The 6,426-nt window shown below is 34.9% G+C and overlaps 2 long non-coding RNA genes across 2 annotated transcripts; both read left to right on the top strand.

The window, feature by feature from the left end:
• The first annotated feature begins 1,188 nt into the window (after positions 1-1,188).
• On the top strand, positions 1,189-1,962 carry LOC106937778 (uncharacterized). Its single transcript, XR_001422458.1, has 3 exons — positions 1,189-1,362; positions 1,504-1,577; positions 1,884-1,962. It is a non-coding gene; the product is annotated as an uncharacterized LOC106937778 (long non-coding RNA).
• A 3,574-nt stretch (positions 1,963-5,536) lies between these two features.
• On the top strand, positions 5,537-5,922 carry LOC106937779 (uncharacterized). The gene is made up of 3 exons (XR_001422459.1): positions 5,537-5,627; positions 5,722-5,757; positions 5,847-5,922. It is a non-coding gene; the product is annotated as an uncharacterized LOC106937779 (long non-coding RNA).
• The last annotated feature ends 504 nt before the right edge of the window (positions 5,923-6,426 follow it).

Raw genomic sequence — 6,426 nt, 5'->3', positions numbered from 1 at the left:
CAGAGGATTTGATCCCATGGGCGGCTTTGTCTTGTGGAATTACATTCCTTATTTTGCTTTTCAGTCTGTGTCTGGGAAGGTTCGTTTACAGAAATTGCTTCAAAGTTTTGTACAAGCCATGGTGAGTCTTCGTTTAGCTGCACTTCCTGTTGGCAGACGGAAGAAATTAACAGACAGTGATCGAATACAAAGTAAATGTAATACATAAGGAAGAATTTGCTTTCTGTTTGTGTATTTTCTCATTTTGATAGTGAGCAGCAGAATACCGATGTGTTGGCACCGACAGATGTGGAACCTCAAGAGGGTATGTAGGTTAGAATCAACAAAAGATTATTTAGAAAATCTATTCTTTAAGAAGTCTATAATGATTTGACAAGGAAAATATTCTCTCTCATCTGCTTCAATTTAAATACTTTTTATGTAATAAACAAAGGAAATATATTTTTTCTCTTTCAAAGTTTATAATGCTTAAGGCAAAGCCTGTTGAATTTCAAATGTTTATGAACTTTCATGATTTTCTCCTGCTTTAAAGTTCTTCAAGATTTTTTATGATAAAGAACATAAGTACAAAATCTCACTGAAATGACTAATAGCTGGTTTTTTGTAATTTTTTTCCCAATTAATTTATTGTTCCTCTTTCAAGGATCAGATCAAGAGAATTCTTTCAGCATGGATAGCGAAGAAGAGTAAGTTTGCAAATCAGTCTTTATAAGATCTGTAATTAGTTTGTTTTTTTATATATCCATATTTTTTATTAATAAAAATCCAATATGTGTAACTTGCAGGTGCATGTAGCCTTCTCAAACCATCGGCTTATATAAATATTCATGTGTTAGAATGACCTAGTCAAACTCCAGGCCAAATCCAATTGTTAATTTGTGGCATAAAAATCTATGTTGAAATATTTTATTGTATAATCTGACTGATACTAAGTTATTTTGTAAAGAAGAACCTGCAAAAATGTGATTTTCTATCAATGTAAATTTGATTGATGCAAATCCCCAAAACTTGCTGTGACTTCAATGGAATGTGGTTCTGAAAATCACCGATTCAGTAATATTCAGATGTCTATTTGTAACAAAAACTAAAAATAATGCATCATTTTTCTTCCACCTCACAGTTATTCTCTGGTTTGTGTTTGTTGCTGTTCTCCTCTCGGCTTCTCCTTCCAAGCAGTTGCCACAGCACAGCAGCCTCCCCCAATCCACAGCTGCATACAGATGGACTGAGCACAAGTTTTATACCGAATGCCCTTCCTGATGCAAACCTTCCTGTTGTCAGCAACAAGGAGTGGGTTTCAAACGAGGACCAACTTGAAGGGCCACTTGCTGTCGCATCTGAGTCATTGACAACCTCAGTAAGGTTTGTGACGTGACAGAAATATGACAATGTTAAAGGACAATTATGGTAATATTTTATCAACACACTGCATTTAGTTATTCATTTATTTTGCTGCAGTAAAAGTTGTGTCTAGCATTTAACCTGGCAACATTTTTTCATCAGATATCGACAGTGTTTTGAGACAAGAAGGAGGGTTGTCTATTACTCATGTGACGGAATTTACAGCGTTATTCCAGGTAGGAGGAATAGATATGTTAAACATCAGTACATGATTTTAGTCACTTTCCTCTTCAAAAATGTTTGTTACAGATTGAATAAGTAATTATTACTTGTATTATTACAAAAAATATTAAACTCCATGTATATTATAATGGCTTTAACATCACTTGTACAGTCCTTGTGTTCAAAATGTTCAATATAAAACAATTCAAAGACAGGCATAAATTGCCTTTCAAGCATATTTTAGAAAATAACTGTGAATACAAAAGTGCTAAACAAAGAAGCACAGATATATATTGACAGCTTCCTGTTTTTCACCGCAGATGATTCATCTGCAGGACCATGTACTTCACGTGTGCTGTACACCACTTCTGTCATTAAGCAAAGAAAGTCATCATGAAAATCTCCAGAACAAGACTTCACCTGAATGTGATGCATAAATCCATTACATGCATGTATTTTGTTCATTTCATCGTTGTGCTACTCCAGGACAATGCAACAGTGTTGACCTGACAGATTAAGCCACAAGGACAGTGCATTGTTCATACAACTTGAACTTTTCACATTTTGCCACATAATTTCAAATGACTTTGAAAATGCAAAGTAAAGTTAAAATATTTGTTTTGTATGCATTACATGGATTTGTATTAGTTTGTCTCTATCAATCTTAATTTTGTGCCAGTTCCTTGTAAAATAACTTGAACTCAATCAAGCTTGTTAGTGACTGTGAACATTAATTTTCTAGCTGTGACATAGATTCAAAATTAGACTTAGGTCTCTATTTTGACTGGATCATTTCAATATGTGTTTACTGTCATCCTGATGGATGGTGAAACTTAGTCTAATATCTATTGGAGGCTGCAAAACTAGCCAAGAAGTTAGGATATTGGGTAACACTTTATTTGAAGGGATGTGCATAAGACTGACATGACACTGTCATAAACATGACATAACATCAGTCATCAACATAAATAAGTCTTTATTAATGTTTATGACAGTTATCATGAAGTGCCATTCGGTAAATAATGACACTTTTAATGTAAACTTGCTCTACAAGTTGCATTGAAAGTCCATTAAATGTGCCAACTTTGCATTAAATTATCATAATTTATAAAATCATGCAAAGTTGCCACTTTTAATGGACTTTCAATGCAACTTTTAGAGCAACTTTGCATTAAAAGTGTCATTATTTACCGAATGACACTTCATGACAACTGTCATAAACATTCATAAAGACTTCTTTATGTTCATGAAAGGTGTTATGTCATGTTTATAACAGTGTCATGCACAACGACACACACCAAAAAAAATCTGTCTTTTATCTTCTTGTTCATCAATATATGCTGCACGTTCTACTGCATAAAATCCCAGTGAAACACAAATAAGTTTGTTGTTTTATCATGACAAAATGTGAAAATTCCAAGTTGTATGAAAACTTTTGTATTACGATGGAAATTCTACAATTTTGTTTTTTTGGTTGTTTTTTTTTGTCTGTTGGAGAGTACTTATTTGTACTTTATGAAACATTGTGGGGATCAAATAGTTGTGTGCTTAATTCATTTAATTTTGCCAATGTGTTTCACTTTTTGCTCTGTAAATACTGAATGCTGATGGCAACACTGTTTTAGTTAGTACACTTATGGCTGCAATGTTCACTATGTCCACTTAATTTATCTAAAGTGAATAATAAAATGTCTATTCAGTTCTTTAAAAAAAAGTACATTTTGGAGCCAACATTGTGAAAATAAATAAATTTACAATCACTAGTGCTGTGAAAAGTTTAAAAGTGAGAAAAAGAAAACTGGGGAATTGCATTTTTCAAGACTCACCAGTAGATGTCGCTATTGACCTGAACTCTTAAATGACTTTCAATGAAATGCTTTAATAATTATGATTTATGTAATTCCCTCTTGAGACAAATGGCATTTATTGCTGGTTGTTGCATACTTTGCTTTATCACAGCCACAGATTTGTAATCTTGCACCTAATATGTCACAGTGCAGAATGACTTACGAGAAGTGCTTAATTCCCTTAAAGATTTAAGTGAAACAAGATATTTATATCATTCATAATATTCAGTCAACATCAGGTCAGTTTAAATGAAGGAAATACATAAACCTAGATCCAGAGTAAAATAAAGTAAGTCATGATAACCAACACAGAACCTTTTCATTTTTTCTTTGTTTGATTAGTTTTTCCTTTCAATCATTTTTCAAGACAAAGCAATCAGAAAGTCGTGACAAATGAAAATGTAATTACTGCAACAACAAACAGGAAGAACAGGAAAACATCTACAGAGTAGTAGGAATACCAAGGCAGTCTGTGGGACTCGGTTCTCAGATGAGCTGCACCTTGGTGTTTTTTGCAAATTCTATCCAGAAGAGGGCGGTATCGATCGGCTTCATTGGCTGATCCCTGTGCAATCTGGAGAGTCTCTGCATGTTAATCCTGTAGGATGGTTCAGACAGTACTTCTTTGACAGTTTTCAGAAATGTGTCCTCTTTGTCTACAGTGGCTAAGGTAAGGATCTTAGCCGCTCCTCTGTCTTGCAGTCGTAAAAGATTGTCATACTGGTCATAAAACACAGGTAAACCCACTATTGGTACTCCATGGTAAATGGCCTCCTGGACTCCATTTGTTCCTCCATGAGCCACAAATAGTTTCACCTTTGGATGTCCTAAAAGGTCTTTTTGTGGCATCCAGTTAACCAGTAAAGTGTTTTTTCCAACAATGGCTGTTTTGCCAATGTGGGAATCACTTGTCATATCTATTGGAATACTGTAGAAGTTAAATCCACTGTGCTTACTCATTACATAACATCAGGATCAAGTTGGTTGCACTAGTTTTTATTTAGCTTTAACAGAGTAAAGGAGGCTGTACACAAAGACACACACCATATTTATAGGATTTCTATTTGTAAAATAAATATCTTTTATCTTCTTGTTCATCAATATACACTCCATGTTTTACTGTGTAAAATCCCAGTGAAATACAAAGAAGTTTGTTGTTTTATGGTGACAAAATGTGAAAATTCCAGTACTTTTGAAGCTCAAGGATCTTGATGTATAAGAGTCTAAATGGCTGTTGCAAGAAATGTTCATGATGTACAGAGCTTTGAACAGCATTCATACCCTTAGCGTCTGTACCCTTTCTGTCAAATTACAACCACAAACTCCTCAAAGTAATTCTCATGAGATTTTCTACTCATAGGGTGAGCAAAGACTTTGACCTACATGCAAAAAGCTATTCTGGCAGAAAGTTAACACTGAATATCTCCCCCAAACAAACCACACCCACAACAACCATGAAGAACACAGCTGGGGCTGTGGTATAGTGGTTGAACTTTTATTTATTCTCCACTTTTTCCTTGAACATTCATGAATTATTTCATTTTATTTCACAGTTATTTAAAATGCTCTAGGTTTAACATTGCTGTTGTAATCTTTCGTCACATATAATCGTTGGTTTGTTGTATAGAGTGTTGTATTTTGCCAGTCAGTTAGTTGTGAAGATGAGTTTATTAATCTTATTCCTCTTTTTTTTGCCTAGACTGTATTGTTTAGTTTAATCTTCTAATGATGCAGACTATAAAGGTACAGGTGTGTTTCAGGTCTATGTGAAATGAATGGATCTGGGGAGCTGAGAGGAGCTTAAGGAGAATTGTAAGAAGTAAATTATGCATTTTTTTTGTGGCTCATCAAAGATGGCAGAAATGAAGCCGTCATCTTATAAAATCCAATAAGAAGAAACTCAAAATGTCTCCCGATCCTCTCTACCTGAATTCTTCCTTATCACTGGTATAAGAAGATGCAGAACTAATCCAATAGAAAAAATATTGCTAGACTTGAAATTTTATTTCCAGATCCAATCTGACTGAGTGTGAGAAATTTAGCAAGAAGAATGGGCAGAAATGCAGTAGGGCAGCAACGAAGAATAAGGAAGTGATGCATTATAGTTCTTGCTTGCTTTGTCTGTAGGTGCAGGAACAAGTCATCAGGTCTGATTGGAAGGTTTATGTGAGCGAGTCAGAGTCCTGCTGAAGATGAAGAAAATACTTGTTGTTTTCTGTAAGTAAACTGACAGCAGAAAGAATCAAAATCTACATTTTAATTATTTTTGCACAATGAACATTGATGTGACTCTACACTTTTTGTCTTCAAGACATTTTGCTAAACCAGGTCATTGGCCAGACAGAAGGTGAGCGCATTATACGACAATACATAACAGAACAAGATGTATTTTAAGACGTTATAATGCTACATTTGTCTGTGTGTCTTTTTCTGTAGACTTGTATCCTGTAAAGATTCTGGTCCGGCAGAGAACTATAAGCGAGGGCAGTGACCTTCATGTAACCTGCAGCATACATGGGAAAAAGAAATACCCCTCTTTTTATGTTTATTTACTGAAAGATGGACAAGAACTTCAGAAATCAAATCAGAAGCAAAATGTGGATGATGTTCTTTTCACAATATTTAATGTTCATCTTAATCACAGTGGAAATTACAGCTGCTTGTACTCCACTACAAATTACAACCCTTCTGATGTAGAAAGGAAAGGACAGGACGTTGTTGAGATTCTGGTTATACGTGAGTATTTCTTTTATTCTTGTTAATCCCAAATGCAGCTGCCTTCATTTCTTATTTTCTCCAACTGCTATGCAGCCAATTTCATCCCAGCAGAGCTCTCCATAGCTGGACCTTTCACAGTTCATGAGGGAAGCAACGTTGAGTTTAAATGCACCTTTTCAGAAATCCTGCACACTCTCAATAACTGTCAACTCATCTACTGCTACCTGAAGAAGAATGAGACCATCCTTCAAGTACAAGTATTTGATCTTGCTCGGATGGAAGCCTCTTTCACCATTGA

The sequence above is a fragment of the Poecilia latipinna genome, unplaced genomic scaffold (genome assembly GCF_001443285.1).
Source record: "Poecilia latipinna isolate Pla-1442-1.1 unplaced genomic scaffold, P_latipinna-1.0 Scaffold2436, whole genome shotgun sequence".
Taxonomy (NCBI): Eukaryota; Metazoa; Chordata; class Actinopteri; order Cyprinodontiformes; family Poeciliidae; genus Poecilia; species Poecilia latipinna.
Note: the sequence above shows the minus strand (reverse complement) of the source record. Positions and strands in the feature narration are given on the sequence as shown.